This window comes from Macaca nemestrina, chromosome 17 (assembly GCF_043159975.1).
Source record: "Macaca nemestrina isolate mMacNem1 chromosome 17, mMacNem.hap1, whole genome shotgun sequence".
In the NCBI taxonomy this organism is placed as follows: domain Eukaryota; kingdom Metazoa; phylum Chordata; class Mammalia; order Primates; family Cercopithecidae; genus Macaca; species Macaca nemestrina.
Genome location: NC_092141.1, coordinates 60,984,676 through 61,002,734, shown reverse-complemented (window position 1 = coordinate 61,002,734; position 18,059 = coordinate 60,984,676). Strand labels below are relative to the sequence as shown.

The following is an 18,059-nucleotide window of genomic DNA, read 5'->3' as shown; positions in this document are numbered from 1 at the left end:
GCAATTCATTATTTGTATACTTGTTTCTCTTTTTATCCCCAGGGGCCTTGCACACACAGTAGGTACCCAATAATGTTTGTTAAACGGAACTGAAACCACTTCTAGCCTAATAGGACTTGTGATCTAGGAATGCAATATGGAAGTGAATATTTGTTAGTCAAACCATTTTCATTTAAGTCACTGACAGTAATTTTTGTTCTTCTTTAATCTTAGGGTTGGTATCATACAAAACAAGAAAGTAAGAAGAGGCAAGGAAAGGAGGATTTTCCCAAGAGAACAAGGAGGAAGTGGGGGTGCAGAAGTTAGCTCGTATGACAGCACTGAGAATGAAAGATAGAGGACCAAAAAGGATTTTGGAGAAAAAATTAGAATAAATGCCATGAACCTCAACTGGAGAGAAATAAATTTCTCTCTCTCTCCTTCCTTCCTTCCTTCCTTCCTTCCTTCCTTCCTTCCTTCCTTCCTTCCTTCCTTCCTTCCCTCCCTCCCTCCTCCCACTCTCTGTCTTCCTTGCTTCTTTCCCTCACTCTTTCCTTCTTTCCTCTCTCTCTCTTTCTTTTCTGAGACAGGGTCTTGCTCTGACACCCAGGCTGAAGTGCAGTGGTGCAATCACGGCTCACTGCAGCCTCCATCTCCTGGGTTCAAACAATCCTTCTGCCCTCAGCCTTCCAAGTATCTTGGACGACTTGGTGTGCACCGCCATACTTGGCTAATCTATTTTTTATTTTTGGTAGAGACAGGGTCTTACTATGTTGCCCAGTCTGGTCTTGGACTCCTGGCCTCAAGCAATCCTTCCACCTTAGCCTCCCAGAGTGCTGGGATTATAGGTGTGAACTACCACACCTGGCCAAGAAATAAATTTCTGAGTCACATGTTACAGCCTGATTGGCACACCAATTCTGTTTGCCTTGGACCTTATCTATCTCCAGAACAGGGTTCAGAGGAAGCCATAAACAGGCAAAGGACTGAGCCAAATGAAGAACTGATTACTCTTTAGGAAAGAGCTATTGATTCCAACTTCTGAGCTATAGACTTTGAGTGACTGAGAATTTGGCCACTGATAGTGTTTCCTCAGTCTTGTTCTTTTATTTCTCTCCTGGAGAAATGGCATTTTCTTTTTGGACTTTTACATTTAAATTGGTTTGCATCCTGTGAGCAAACATCCTATGTGTGTCTGAGCATTTAATACTGTTAATGGTGAAGGCTACATGGAGATTAGTGTGACAGACTCCTGATGTCTCTATTTTAGTTACCATCCAAAGCAAAAGATTTAAGGAGGAATCAAATGATAACGATTTTGCCCTCTCTATGTCTCTCCAGTAAAAGACATTCAGATATCATCAGAGTACTGCATTGAGAAAACTTTAAAAGCAAACACAGCAGAAAATACAAAAGAAGACTTAGGAACTAATTACCATGATTCTCTGGGGGTATTTCAGGGTGGGTGATCTAATGAGAACTCTCACACCCCATCAGGAAGAACTTGATGGGAAAGCAGTGATCTTAGCAATGTGGCTTTGACCTGGTATGTATTATCTCCTGGTCAAAGGGCCACTCCCAAGCCAAGCCTCACCCTCAGACAGCTCCATGGGTGTCCCTGTGCAGCAGTATGGGCTCAGAGACAGAAAAATGATGTTGGCTATGATAAGTTACCTTTAAGGCAAAAATCACCCTACCTTAAAAAAGAAGTCACAAATTCTAGATTTAAATCTTTCTGGATTCTTCTGTTTCATCTGACAAAACTCAAGCAAGTTTGAAGTCAAACTTTGCAAGCAAAAAGAATTAGGAAGGGAAAATGAGGGTGATGTTTCTAAACCCAAAATTTTCCAACCAAATCACCAAGTCTGTAATTGCAAAACAAAAACACTAAATCTCAATATCTATTTGCACAGCTCATTAACTAAGGGCTCACACTCAGCAAACGGGGAAAAAAAGGAAAAGAAAAAAACTTCAGTACCAAACACATTTGGAAAGTTACTATAGAGACCTATATTTCCCTTGGATCTAAACTAGACCCTGCCACATTCTGCGGCACTGTGGTTGGATGCATCTATTTGTCTGTCTGTCTTTATTGCTTATTTAGCAAGTAGCAAATCGGGACAAGGCAAAGCATCTTTTGTCAGACCATGCGGGAGAGAGAAAGAGAACATTTCTTTCCCCACTGAACATTACGAACGTTATGGCAGGCACTCGACCTGCTCTGCTACTGGGACAACATGATTTACAATGTGAAAAGGGAAAACCTAAATCACCAAGTAATGAAAACATTAAAGTTAATGCATCACAAGTGAGGAATTTATTACCATTAACTCCAATAAACAGTTATAAAACACTCGTCCTTTCCTGTCCGTGCAAAGGGACACAGACACTGGACTTCATTAAGCTCAACTTTCTTTTCTTCTTCACTAGACCAGTCATGTGTGTTTGAACCAACCACCATTTATTGTTAAGTGGACTGGCTCATTTTCCAGGACTGTAGAAAGCTGAAGGCACATCCATTCTGCTTCACGGCACTTGGTATAGACGGATGAAATAGCAAAGTTTAGAAGACATGCAGTTCGGTATTGCTATATAAGTTTATTTAAGTCTCTAAAATGTATGTCTGACAAAAGAAGAGTAGCTCTTTCGAGCAGCCCTCCTCATAGGCAGGTATATAAGTAATAATGCCTGGTGAGGAGGGTGGCATATTGGATGCCAATGCACGTCAGGTGCGTTTAGCTGAATAATTTTTCGCTTGTTATTGTTTGGTATAGCACCTTGGAAGCCTGAGATGGAAACCCATTTCCTTCTATCATTTTTCTCTGTCACAGGGGCAGAGAAGTTTATTACCTTAAGGTTGTTCCTGAACAAAAGAGGCTGCACATATTGGATGGCTAAGGTAGATTGGTTCCAGATTCATTTGTTTTCAAGGAAAAAAAGAACTAAAGTGTCTTTTTGAAAAGCTACTTCTAATTGTGGAATTGCCTGGGTGTTACAAAGCACATAGGAGAGGCAGCATGAAATTCAGGCTTCCCTAACCGAATAGTTACAACAGTAACACGATAACAGTAATACTTTACATTTGGATAACACTTTATTTAGTGTTTATAAAATGCTTTCACATATGACACCTCCTTAATTCTGATCTCCTTCATTCAGACAGAAAGATCTCACCATTCTAGCCTTCCGAAGCTGAAACAGGCTCACACAGTTGGGAAGAAGAAGAATCAAGACATAAACTCAGGTTTTTTTTGTTTTTGTTTTTGTTTTATGAGACGGAGTTTCACTCTTGTTGCCCAGGCTGGAGTGTAATGGCATGATCTCAGCTGGAGTACAATGGCGCTATCTGAGCACCTCCCGGGCTCAAACGATTCTCCTGCCTCAGCCTTCTGAGTAGCTGCGTTACAGGCATGTGCCACCACACCCGGCTAATTTTTTTTTTTGGATTTTTAGTAGAGACGGGGTTTCACCATGCTGGCCAGGCTGGTCTCGAACTCCTGACCTCAGGTGATTCCCCGGCCTCTACCTCCCAAAGTGCTGGGATTACAGGTGTGACCCACCGTGCCTGGCCAAAACTCAGGTATTTTTAAGCTCCAAATCCAGTTTTTTTTTTCCTTTTGTTTTGGCTACATCATGCTATACATTTTATCTAATGTTATGTTATAGTCCTAACTATAAAGTCAAGATGAAGAATGCTTTAATTCTATATTTCTCAGTCCAAAATTCATGATTTTTAGGAACCTCATTCTGCTAAGAATCGCTACAGTAACTATACTACTAAATGGAGCCATTATGCCTGGGAGTTGTCCAGGATATTCAGCCTTAAAATGTGATCTGATCGTTGGCATTACCAGAGAAGAGACAGGCACCTGGGCTGTATGAGGTTCACAGGGATGTTTAGCCCCAGACATTGAGTGGGACTACTGGACTTCTATGGGTCAAACTGTGTAGAGCACATGAAAGGAGGAACAAGAATAGCTCTGATACAGAATCTGAGCAGTACATCCCACATTACAAAAGCTAAGAGTTCCTTAAGACCAACTACTAAAATGTTGTATGATTTAAGATGGTAGAAATACTTGTCAAGGAATCAATTCCTTCCTTCCTTCCTTCCTTCCTTCCTTCCTTCCTTCCTTCCTTCCTTCCTTCCTTCCTTCCTTCCTTCCTTCCTTCCTTCCTTCCTTCCTTCTTCCTCCCTCCCTCCCTCCCTCCCTCCCTCCCTCCCTCCTCACAGGGTATCACTCTGTTTCCCAGGCTGGAGTGCAGTGGCTTCATCTTGGTGCACGGCAGTCTCCACCTCCCAGGCTTAAGCAATCCTCCCACCTCAGCCTTCCAAGTACTACAGGCACGTGCCACCATGCCTGGCTAATTTTTGGATTTTTTTGGTAGAGATAAGGTTTAGCTATGTGGCCCAGGCTGGTCTAGAACTCCTGGGCTCAAGAAATCCACCTGCCTCGGCCTCCCAAAGTGCTGGGATTACAGGTGTGAGCTACTGCGCCTGGCCAAGGAAATCTTAAATAAAGCAAAAAGATCAAGAAAAGGAAACCAGAAAAGATAAACAGTATTAGAACACAGAAACAGAGGGAAGGACATTATCAAAGAAATAATAACATTTCTCAAAATGATAGGAATCTTTTGATTGAAATGGTCCTCCATACACCCAGCATATGAAAGAAAGGGACTCATATATTGGTAATCACAGTGATATTTCAGAACAGAATTCATAAAAAGAAGATCCTAAAACCTTCTGAATCAGGGGGGAGAAACAAGTCATACAAAGAATCAAGAATCAGAATGGCACTGAAATTCTCCACAGCAACAATGAAAGCTGGAAGCCAGTGAAGCAAAGCTTTCCAAGTTCTAAGGGAAAATGATTTCCATTAGCATTCTCACACCCCAACTAACAGTTAAGTGTAAAAGTAGAATACAGAGGTTTTCAGACATTCAAAGTCTCAAGAAATTGACCTCCCAGGCATCCTTTCTCAGGATGCCACCACAATATGTGCTCCATTAAAATGAGGGAGTTTCACCAAGAAAGAAGGTGACATTGGGTCCAGAACGTGGTGCTCTGATGAAGGAAAGGGATGAAAGGGAAGTCCCAGGATGACAGCTATGCAGGAGGCCTGAGAGCAGCCAGTCCAGAGTGGGGAGGAGGATGGAGATCTCCAGGAGAGACTAGAAGCACAAATGGAACTGATGAATCATCTGGTGTGTTTGACCATGTGGAAAATTACAATTCTGCAAAGTTTGGAAAGAATTAGGGATGGTGACTTAGAAAACTATGCAAATGAAAAAAGTCAAGGCATTTGCCAACTCTAGGAAAAACAATAATTTTTTTTACATTTACTGGTTTATTATAAAGGATATTACAAAGGATATAGGTAAAGAGATGCATAGGGCGAGGTATGGGGAAAGGGGTGTGGAGCTTCCATGTCCTCCCAGGCTATGCTACCCTCCAGGAACCTCCACGTGGTCAGTTATCTGGAAGCTCTATGAACCCAGTCCTCTTGGGTAAAAAATGAAGAGGTATTTTTTTTTATTACCCCTTGGTATAAAAAATAAAGAAATAAAATTTAATTATACAATTTTATAAGGGTTGACAGTAAGTAATATTTATGTAGTTAAATAACATAAATGCTAAATATTGATTAACTGAAAATTATGATATAACCACACTGGAAAGATCAAGAATGGGGAATTGATGGCTGGGATGGAATGGGAAAGCTAAATCCTCCCCTACCATAATAAAAAATCAATAGATAATGTCTGAAATTGATAAACTAAAAAAATAGCTGTATAATCATATTATTTAGAAGTGTGGAAGAGATACATCAGAATAGATGAAAAAGTTAATTTTTAAAAAATGGAAAGGGGTTGCCTCTGGAAAGCAGAACTCCAGGGCAACTGCTTGTAGTATTATTTGATTTAAAAAAATTTTTTTTGGAAATGGGGTCTTGCTATGTGGCCGAGGCTGGATTCAAACTCCTGGGCTCAAGTAATCTTCCCACTTTAGCCTCCCAAGGGACTACAAGTACACACCATTGTGCCTGGCTTTGTTTGATTTTTAAGAACTATATGCATACATTATTTTGATAGAAATAAAAATAGAAAATTTTAAAAATAGTTTTTCAACTATTTGACAGTAAAGCCATGTCTCCATATTTATATAATGATGTCCATTCTGAGTGGCTGATTACACAACATTCCTAAGCTTGATATGAAAGTACATGGCAAAGGAATCCAGAAAAGAAAGAACAAACCAGTTTAGAATAAAGAGAAACAATGCTATTAAAAACACTTGCACAGGTTGGGCATGGTGACTCACGCCTGTAATCCCAGCACTTTGGAGGCTGAGGCAGGCAGATCACCTGAGGCCAGGAGTTCAAGATCTGGCCAACATGGAGAAACCATCTCTACTGAAAATACAAAAATTAGCCGGGTGTGGTGATGCATGCTTGTAATCCCAGCTACTCAGGAGGCTGAGGCACGAGAATTGCTTGAGCATGGGAGACAGAGGTTGCAGTGAGCCGAGACTGTGCCACTACACTCCAGCCTGGGCAACAGAGGAAGACTCTGTCTCAAAAAGAAAAAAAAAAAATTATACAAAGTTATATCTGAATTAGATATTGTCTTAAGAATACTTTAATAATCTGTAGTCTTTATGCAATTTTAAGAGTCATTTACAATTCTAATATTGTACTTTATACCATATGTCTAATTTGCCTAAGCTCTTTCTACATTGCAAGGGGACCCACAAAAACAGGAGGTCTCTTTCCACTGGAAAGCTGCTTTATTTCATAAGTAATAAAAGGTATGGAATCCCATTATGAAATTTGGGGTCAGAAGCCCAGGGTATAAACTTGGGTTGCAATTGACGAAGTATTATTGTATTACTGGGCATGACCAGAATTTGATCAAGTACCTGTAGATCAAATCAAATCAATAAAAATTTATCTGGAACCTACCACGTGGGAGGTTTTGTGCCAGAGAGCACAGAATTCCTAGAATGTCCTAGAATGACTTCAGATCAGCACAAAGACAGAGACAGCACAGACATGATTTTAATTTATAGGGTTGGAAAGGTACAAGGCTATAAAATAGGACACCTGTTGTCTTGCATTTATGTTAAAGGTTTCACCTTTTTAAAAAACAATCAGAAACACATAATCATTAGTCTTGACATAAATTATACTTTAGATTGGGAGTGGAAATCATGTTTTCGGAATAGGAAGGGAAGGAAAAGTAAAACCAACTGCATGTAATTTTTCAAGTGGAAACAATGGCAATATGAAGATATATGGGCATCAGACCCACTGGTAGAGGAAGGAGGCTGTGCTCTCTTACCTCTTACGATGTCACTCCTGTGACCTCTACCATTTGAAATGCTTTGATTCCACCTTGCCCAAGGGACCTGTGAGCACCAGGGAAAGGGATGAAGGATGCCTATGCCTGACCTCACCTTTACATTGTCTAACGACTGAAGGTATAAATCAGCTTTCCCCTTGAAGACCCAAGTGTCAGTAGCTCATGTGAAATGCTGGAAATATTAAATGATGTCCCTGAGGGTTTTATTGTTACTCAGTTTTCTCCTGTAACTGGGAGAGCTGTTCACATGAAGGATACTCTCCCCCAGGACCTCAATTTGTATATAAAATGAAGTATGAAACTCTAACAACTTCTTGCCAGGTTGGAAAGAAAATAAACAATTAGGGGAGGCTGCACTTAGCCTATTGTCCTGTTTATATTTCATTTATCTCTTTGACTATTTCTGGTGAACAGTTCACACCAACAAAGGTATGATAACACTCTTATTACAAATTCTTATTTCCAGGGCAATAAATCTTTGATAGTTACAAAATCTCCATAGACAATTCAATGTGTTTTTATAATGGACAAGAACAAAAATTCTTCCTTTTATCCTATTTAGCAGAGGGAGTGTACTAATAATTAGAACTGAGGGGCGAGTGTCTGGATGCCAGGGTTCCATGTCTAGCTAGGACTTGGGCCTGTATCTAAATCTCCCTTCCAGATTATTTCTGCAGAATTTACAAAATCTATGGATGCTTAAGTCTCCTAATATACCTTGATTCATTAATCCTCACCACTACCTCTATAATAAGAGTAATTTTCTATAATAAGAGAAATGACCATTTTTCTTTTGATGGAGAAATTAAAGTGATTTGCTCAAGCCTCCTAGTTAATAAGCGGACAAGGCAGGAACAGAAGGAATTCTCATGGCAATCCTTAGCGTTAGTCTCTCTATATCTCAGTCTTTCCCCCTCCTCTTTCCATCAAAAACTTGAAGTAATGCTACCCAAAGAATACAGTCCTTATTACAGAAACATTCTTATACATTTATGTAGAGCTTTAAAATTTTTTAGAGCACATTCGAACCTCCTATTTAACTTGGTTTTTATGATAGTCCTATTAGGTGGGTATTTACAGAGTCTGGAAGGAAAGGATAAAAATAATAAGAAACAAAACAGTTGAGAAGAAAAGCCAGTGAAATATTAAGGATTGCCTAAGACATTGTAGAATCTTAATTACCCCAGATTTGTAAAAGCTGGCCAGATACATGAAAATATTGATTAGACTGGCTGTGCCTGGGCTGTAATAGGGGACTGATCACTAAATGACTCTTTGCTCTGTGTTCTAAGATTGGATTCCATGTATGAAAGGATATTCAGAAGAGTGTAATGTGCTCTTTTAACATGAGCTCCCTTGCCATTTAGCTATGGCTGAATTAGGGGCAAACAGCGCTGCTTCTCCACAGGTAAGAGAAAGTGTGAGGGCTGAAGGTGATTTCAAACAGCAGATGAAGGAAAATGAAGAAATAGATACTTTCCCCCTCAGAAGTCTAAAACATCTTCTGAATCAGGCCCAGTTGTTTTGTTGTTGTTTTATAAGTAGAATTGGTGCTGCTTACATGGTATGTGTTTAAGTGAACTGGAAAAGGGCCCCTCTTCCAAAATATCTTCTCAACTGACTTCTGTAATTCCTGAAATTCCATCATTTGGGGCCCATTCCCTTAGATTAAAACATTATTCCCCATCGAACTACAAATGCCTCTGGGAGAGGTAGCACATTAATCAAGGTATTCTCATCCGCAGTGTGGTAACAAGCTAGTACATCAGAGATCACTGGAAGGAGGAGGCACAGAGCTCCAGCTCTCCTAGGGATAAGGCGCAGCTGTCTGTACCTATGCGGTAGACCACTGAGCAGAAGTAGATAACTGATAGATGTCAGGCAGTGACGCTTATCCATGAGGTCACGTGAGTGTAATTGACAATATTATACTGAGCCATTATCAGTCAACACCTTGGAGCAGTGGTTCTTAACCGTGGCTGCACATCAGAATCATCTGTCTACCTTTAAAAAAAATGTAGATTCCTGAACTGCACCCCAGATATACTGATTCAGGATTATCTGGAGTGGGGCTGAGGCATGTTTATTTTTACAAAGTTCTATGAGTAGTTCTGATGCTCATCTAGGGCTGAGAACCACAGCCTCAGAGTAAATTTGTATGTTAGGTCCTTATCATCCTGATGGCTTGCTGGAGGGCCTTGGTGAGGTGGGCCCAGGGAGGTGCCCAGGTGGAGGGCCTGGACAGTGAGTATCAGAACAAGCATGAGGGGCAAGAGAAGTGCTATAACCACCAAAGTAACAAAAGGTGACCTGGAGAAGAGCCAATAATGATCCTTCATTATTACCAAGACTAGAAGAAACTACATTAATCAACCAATAAAAATTAGGACTTCTGCATAACACCATTTAAGAAATATTAAAGAAATTATTATCTGTGCTAATATAACTCTGGTTTTAATCATTTCCATGGCTGAAGAGGCCACTTGTAGTCATTTCATCACTGTGGTATCTTTCCCATTCTATTCCTCATAGTCTCTTCCTGAGTGTTACCCTACTCAGTTTGTCCTTGGCTACCCCCCAAAGGAAGTCCTTACCAGATGTATCATTAGGATTAGTTTAGCCAGTGTGACAGAAAACCCCAAATAATAGAGGCTTTAACAAAATAGAAGGTAATTTGTCCTTCATATATAAAAAGACTGGGGGGAGGCACCCCAGGAATGGGAGGGCACTTCATGCTTCTCATTTTTTTTCCTGAAAAAGTTTTGCATCTTGGTGATCACATTTATTAGAAGAGTTCGAGAAAAATAACAATGTCATTTAGCTTAAGAAGTTATGAATTATCTAGGCTGGGTGCAGTGGCTCATGCTTGTAATCCCAGCACTTTGGAAGGCCAAGGTGGAAGGATGGCTTAAACTCAGGAGTTCGAGACCAGGCTGGGCAACAAAAATTTTTTTAAAAAATAGAAGTTATGAGTTGTCTACAAATCAACTCATTTCAGGAGTGGGAGGATTTCTTTTTTTTTTTTTTTTTTTTTTTGAGACTGAGTCTGGCTCTGTCGCCCAGGCTGGAGTGCAGTGGCCGGATCTCAGCTCACTGCAAGCTCCGCCTCCCAGGTTTACGCCATTCTCCTGCCTCAGCCTCCGGAGTAGCTGGGACCACAGGCGCCCGCCACCTCACCCGGCTAGTTTTTTGTATTTTTTAGTAGAGACGGGGTTTCACCGTGTTAGCCAGGATGGTCTTGATCTCCTGACCTTGTGATCCGCCTGTCTCAGCCTCCCAAAGTGCTGGGATTACAGGCTTGAGCCACCGCGCCCGGCGGGAGGATTTCTTAATATCAAAATGTTTGCTGGTTTCTCTTTTGAATGTCCTGAACATTTAAAGAGGTAACTTTACAAAGTCTCTTATTTTCCATATGGGATAAATTGTTTCAGCCAACTCTCAATGGAGTGACAACCAGGACAAAACATCTTCCTGGAAAAAGAGCATTTGAATATTCTGTTTCATTGATTTATGTATCTCTTATATATGATGGCTTCTTCCTCAATTTCTGTAGTAGTCACAATCCTTCCACATCTCCCAATAACATATTTAAATGTAGATCATAAGCATGTAATCTGCCTAGAAGCTCCTGGTAATCTCTCATTTATCCATAAATTCATTTATCCAGGCCGAGCCTGATAAGATCAAGGGGCTCCTCTATGGTGTTGGTAGTTTGTTGCTGGTCTGTGTTGTCCACCATGTTTCAAATCCTTTGCCCTTTCCTCTTCGGGCTCTTTCTATCTTTATAAAGTGTGTCATTTGTTCATCATGGTCCAAACTGGCTCCAGTTCCAGCCAGCAGGAAGGAGGAGAGGGGCAACACAGACAGCATCACCCTCCCTCTACCTGCTTAAGGACACTTGTGTGTGGCCCTTAAAAGTTGACACATTACTTATACATTCCACTAGCCAGAACTGAAATCACGTGGTCAAATCTAGTTGCCATGGAGGTAGGGAGGCAGGGAGTTGTTCTGGGCAGCCATGAACCTGGTATTGGGGGCTAGCTAGCAGTCTCAGCCACACCAGTAATATTGCACACAGCTAAATAGGTACTGGCAGTCACCTTATGAACCTAGAATATCCCACTGGAAAGAAAGCAAATGAGTACAGTAAGAGAAGACTGCTTAATTCCAGGTGTTGGGTAATTCGTGGCGATTAGAGGAAAGTGTTTTCCACTAATGAAGAGTGAGAATTTGTTCAAAGTAGTTATCTGTGGTCCAAGAATCATAACAGAGGCCTCAAATAAATGAAGTGTCGGTTTATCTTTTGAAAGGTTATGTTTCCTCTTGGAATTATGTGATTCAAAAGTCCACCTCTTGCCTAATGAAGGACTGGGATGCAGGCCTTCTTGTCCAAGTTCCTGAAGTTAACTTCTGCAACACTTTCAGGAGCAGAACAACATATAAGACCACTGGAGTGTGCGCTAGCTGTTAGTGCTCACAATAAGTAGGAGAAATGCTAGTACTAATTTCACATCCAAATTTGCTTAGATGTGCTTAAAAAGATTCTGATCAATGAAAAGGTATACTTTCCCCTGACTCTAGGGCTCCAAGTGCATGAATGTTACAGATACTGCTGTTCTAGATGCATGTGGTATAAAATACAAATAATCTGTTTGGGTCTATGGCTATATTTGGATTGCTTCACTGACTAGGATGATTTTGAAAGTAAAGCACTGTATCTTTTCCAATCTGATCTGCCTAAATCATGCAGTAGACTTATTTCCTTTCTTTGTGTTTCTCATTTGTCCAGCTGATTGAATTGTATGGCTATTTAGTTCGGTTAGATCGAGGAACATGGTGCTAAGGAGGTGAAGGTGACCTGGTGCTAAGGAGATGAGGTTTTATCCCTAAGTGGGTTGACTGGTGTGTAGAATTCAATTCTGTTCCATGTCTAGTTGACTGCTTCTCTACCCTTGGTTAGCTATCCTGAGGGGATGCATGCTTCTCAAAAAGGGCGCTGAACAGGAAAGAGTGGGTGCCTCAACAGAATTAAGCTGTACTGTTGGCTGGGCGCAGTGGCTCAAGCCTGCAATCCCAGCACTTTGGGAGGCTGAGGCGGGTGGATCACCTGAGGTTGGGAGTTTGGGACCAGCCTGACAAACATGGAGAAACCCCATCTCTACTAATAATACAAAAATTAGCCGGGTGTGGTGGCGGGTGCCTATAATCCCAGCTATTCAGGAGGCTGAGGTAGGAGAATCGCTTGAACCCGGGAGGCGGAGGTTGCGGTGAGCTGAGATCACGCCATTGCACTCCAGCCTGGGCAACAAGAGCAAAACTCCATCTCAAAACAACAACAACAACAACAACAACAACAACAACAACAACAACAACAACAAAAGGCTGTACTGTTGTAAACGCCCTGCAAAGGCCCTTATACAGAGTTGATGGGCCAGAAGTACCTCTATACAAAGATGAACACAAGAAATTTGGATATGAAATGGTCTCTCCAACGATAAGCCATTCCACTACGACCTATCAGCTTGGAGATTGAACTGTGGCATCAGGAATGGAAAAGGAAGCTGGTGTGGCAAAAACAACTGTCATATTCACAGGATAAAGTTTAGGGCTCTCCACCTTCTGCTTCTTGCTTGATCTGGGTCACCACATTCTGCCTCCTATTTCCAACCCACCTCAGTGTTTCCCACCCCCAGGTGAGTTATCACTATGTGTTGAGGAAAATCATCTCCGTAACAGGAATGATATTTGCCACTGCTTTTACTTATTCTGGATAGAAACGTTATTTCTCACCACAGAGGAAGACTTTTTTCCCTCTTATCGAAATCTGTCAGTCTATCCACACAACCTGGAGAACAAATGTGTTTTTTATCCCTCTGTGAACAAACACAGCTCAGCACCTGCACAGCACTCAAGGGTGGCCAGACCTCATCCTGACTCTGAGCCGGCTGCTGCTCTTGGAGAGAGAAAGTAAAAATGATTGATTCTACATCTTAATTAAGATAAACAAACAAAGAGGGACATCAAATAATGGCCCTGACAGTTTGAAACAAACTGAAAGTACAGCTTAGCATTTCATAAAATAAAAAGCGTTTGATGTGAGGATGGCAGTTTAATAATTTGTAAATATCACTGGCTTAGTATTATAGCTAATCCAAATATTTTCATTTCTCATCACAAGTTACCCTCTGTTGATGGCTTGTCCTCTTCAACTTACAGCTTTCACCCTCGAGCCTTCAGCAGAGGCAGAGAGGAGAGGAACAGAAAGGATCACAGGTTCTCTGTGGAATGTGAATTACAGCATCAACTTCCTTTATACTTTCTGATTCTGAATATTCACTACAAAATACCACTGACCAGCCCAAAGGATGTATTGCCTTTTTCTTCATCTCCTCTAAAACATATCAAACTTTAATTACAGCTTTCTATTAGCTTCTGATTGTTTCTTCTTCTTTAATTTTTTGTAGAGATGGGATTTTGCCATGTTGCCCAGACTGGTCTCAAACTCTTGGGCTCAAGTGATCTACCCACCTTGGCCTCCCAAAGTGCTGGAATTACAGGCATAGGCCATTGTGCTGGGCCTGATTGTTCCTTACTTAAGAGAAGCTGAGCTTTCTCCAGTTCCTTTTTTTTTTTTTTTCCTTTTTCTAAAATTAGAGGCTGGGTGCAGTGGCTCACGCCTGTAATCCCAGCATTTTGGGAGGCTGAGGCGGGCAGATCACTGGAGGTCATGAGTTCGAGACCAGCCTGGCCAACATGGTTGTAAAATTTTGTAAAAATACAAAAATTAGCCAGCATAGTGATGCGTGCCTGTAGTCCCAGCTACTTGGGAGGCTGAGGCAGGAGAATTGCTTAAACCTGGGAGGCGGAGCTTGCAGTGAGCTGAGATTGCGCCACTGTACTCTAGCCTAGGTGACAGAGTGAGACTCTGTCTCAAAATAAAGTAAAATAAAATAAAATAAAATAAAATAAAATAAAATAAAGAGATGGGGTTCCACCATGTTGCCCAGGCTGGTCTCGAACTCCTGGGCTTAAGCAATCCTCCTGCTTCAGCCTCTCCTAGTGCTGGGATTACACGTGTGTTACTGCACCTGGCCTCTGGTTCTTAAATTGTAGAGAAATAAGAAATTGAACCACCATACCAACTGTAATGCTCCTACAGTACTGTTTTTATATCATGATGAAATAGTTAGCTATAGATCTATATCTAAAATGTGTTTTATTGCCCTAATGCCCTCTGAAGAAGGGTAGCTGAAGGGTAGGGGTATTCTTGTTTTTTTTGGTTTTTTTTTTGTTTTTTTTTTTTTTGAGACGGAGTCTCGCTCTGTCGCCCAGGCTGGAGTGCAGTGGCGCGATCTCGGCTCACTGCAAGCTCCGCCTCCCGGGTTCACGCCATTCTTCTGCCTCAGCCTCCCGAGTAGCTGGGACTACAGGCGCCCACAACCGCGCCCGGCTAAGGGTATTCTTGTTAATGTCTATGTCTACACTTCCTTGGGTGGGTATGGAGGAAGACAAGCAGAAAGCTGTGATGATAATGATAAAAAGATAAAAGTGGAAACCTCTATGTTGGCCATAGCCTTGTGATTTGGCTTTTGTGAAAAATATTCGGAGAAATAGTAGGCAATTTTAATGATTGATTTGGAATTCCCAAGGGTGCAAGCCATAACATATATCTGCAAAAGCTGAACTGAAGGAACACCATTGGGCAGACAGAGGCTTTGGGCTTTTTAAAAAGGTATGTAAAAAGGGAAGGGTGAGGATGCAGACCTGTCAGATCAGCCTGCTGTGAGATATGACTCTGGACTCAGGATAGGACCATTTTCTCATGGCCTCCCTATTCTTTTTGCTGAGGTTCTTTATATATATATATATATATATATATATATATATATATATATATATATACACACACACACATACACACACACACACACACACACACACACACACACACACACACACATCCTTTTTTTTTCTGCTCTTGGATGATACCAAGTCCAGGCTCGAGACCACACTAGATGGACATGATAGGCAGGGGCCCACAGAGGGAAGCTGCAGTTCAGAGAATTCTCCACAGGGAAGCAGTATGAGATCAGGGTTTAGATAGAGGCAGCCCCAGCATCACCAGCTCTCCCTGGTTCTGATTTGAGACAATTTTCCTCCTTTCCTTTCACTGTGTAAGAGAAGCACCAACAGGGCAAGCTCACCTTTCAGGAGAGCCCCTGAGCCTAATTGCAATCCTTTTACTCCCTTTACTCCCAGGCCTGTTCCTCCTCACTTAAACAGCTGGCTCTCGGCATATTGCTTTGTTTATTCCATCTCTGACCTATGCGTTATCTGAAGGATGCCATAAGGGTTCAAGATGCCCACCTTTGTGAAATGACCTCATTCTGAGCTGCTGGGTTCACACCACTGGCATAGGGGGGAAACCTGCAGAGGGAAGCTTAGCAACACATCACACACATGTTGTTCTTGGCAGTATGAATTCTGGTGACTTTTGACATTTCTTAAAAAGGAGTCAGTTACATCTTCGGTACTCTGAGGAAAATGGTGCCAGCTACAACTTGATCTTGTTTGAGTTATAGGAAGCAATACAACTTTATAGACAAAACTCTGAATAGAGAGTTTACAACTGAGATTCTATCTTGAATCTATCTTGAATTCTATCTTGAACTCTATCTTGACAACATCCATTGATAAGAGTGTGTGATAACTGTAAAGCCACTATTTATCTTACTTGCTTATGAAATTGAAATAACATATTGCTGATAAGTCTTAAGAACTATGTATCCTATGTCCACTTTGCACAAGCACCCAATACTATGAATATATATATATATATATATATATATATATATATATAGAGAGAGAGAGAGAGAGAGAGAGAGAGAGAGAGAGAGAGACAGGATCTCACTCTGTTGCCCAGGCTGGAGTACAGCGGTACAATCTCAGCTCACTGAAACCTCTGCCTCCTAGGATCAAGGGATCCTCTCACCTCAGCCTCCAGAGTAGCTGCGACTACAGGTGAGCACCATCATGCCAGGCTAATTTTTGTATTTTTTTGTAGAGACAGGGTTTCGCCGTGTTATCTAGGCTCATCTTGAACTCCTGAGCTCAAGAGATTCACATACCTTGGCCTCCTAAAGTGCTGGGATTACAGGTGTGAGCTACTGAACCTGACCTGAATATTCATAAGAGATATAATTTTGGCCTTTCTTTTGTCAGATATTCTCTAGAATACATGTTCTTTCATGGACGGATTGGCAAATATTATAAGTATCAGATTTGAAACTGTCTAAGAAATTTAAATGTTGAAAATTCTTCTAATATAAGAAGCAAAAATTCCATTTTCAGCATTTCACGTGTTGAGAGTGAAAAGGGGGAATATAAGAAAGAACTGAAGTCTAGATTTCCTAAAATATATCTCAGGTAAGCCTCTCTCTTATCACATATTTTTTTTGTTACCTGAAATATTTCAGAACTTAAATGTTTTTGTCAAATTTGAAAAAGGTGTGTAGTATTGACTTCTTCATACTGATCTCATTTTTATTTTCTTTATAGTCTGTCCAAACCATTTTCAAGCCCCTTAAATCAGTTACCTTTCTTCTAGGGACAATCAATAGTAAGCAAGCAAAAAGAAAAGACAGTGAGACCTGCCCTCTCAGTGGTCTCCTGGGTAACTTTGCCTTCCAGATAGGATGATGCAAAGATGAACAGAACAGGGGTTTCTGAATAGATTTCTAGTAGGATTGCTGTCAATATGGGATCAGCTGTAATGGTGCCAGATAAAAATTGCAGGAGACCGAGATGAGTGGATTGCTTGAGCTCAGGAGTTTGAGACCAGCCTGGGCAACATGGTGAAACCTCCACTTCTACAAAATACACACAGATTAGCCTGGCCTGATGGTGTACAGCTGTAGTGCACACTACCTCAGCTCAGGAGGCTGAGGTGAGAGGATAGCTTGAGCCAAGAGGTCGAGGCTGCAGTGAGCTGAGACTGTGCCACTGCACTCCAGCTTGGGTGACAGAGCAAGATATTGTCTCTGAATAAATAAGAAAAGGTTAGGTAAAGGTAAAAAACATATATGGAGCCCACTGCAACATCTCTTATCCAAGGCAAACTTGTTAAAAAAAGATTTTAACATCTCAAACTACCTTCAAGGCTAATAAAGGCACCAAAATGGATTATCAGACAATGATTTGAGGTTAGAAAAAGGATGCCAGTGCTGACTGACTGGTAAGCTATTGGACATAAATTAAAAGGCTACATTATGTGAAACAGAGGGTCACAGCATAGGAACATCTTGAAAAGCCATAGGTGCACCGATTACATTTATCAAGATGTTAGTGAAAGCTTTGTGTATGGCTTGTTTTTGCAGGTCATTTGTATGAGATACTGTTGGATAAACTGATTTCATAGAGGAGGAGGAAGGTACTAAGTATCACATTGTGTTAATGTGCCAGCTTGCCACCTTTGGGATCAAATTTGGTGCAGGGCACAAATGAAATGAGTTTGGTGGCCTCAAGCTAGGCTACCACTAATATTTATCCTTAAACAAAATCCCAAATCATTTGCTAACAGCTAGGATCAGAGATCTGGGGCTGAGACAGCAAGAATGTTGCAGGTCAGGAGGAAGACTGGCTGGCAGAGTTGGGTTAGGGAGCAGCCGTTTCCTCTAGGTCTCCAGCTTGACTTCAGCTTATGTTACCAGCCATCC

The 18,059-nt window shown here is 41.3% G+C and overlaps 1 protein-coding gene and 1 pseudogene across 6 annotated transcripts in view; both read right to left on the bottom strand.

Annotated features, from left to right (window-relative positions):
• Positions 1 to 18,059, bottom strand: part of LOC105472310 (src kinase associated phosphoprotein 1) — a 320,592-nt gene that overhangs the window by 85,474 nt on the left and 217,059 nt on the right. The gene's annotated exons all lie outside the window — the stretch shown is intronic.
• Positions 4,219 to 13,516, bottom strand: LOC139359623 (U6 snRNA-associated Sm-like protein LSm3 pseudogene; annotated as a pseudogene).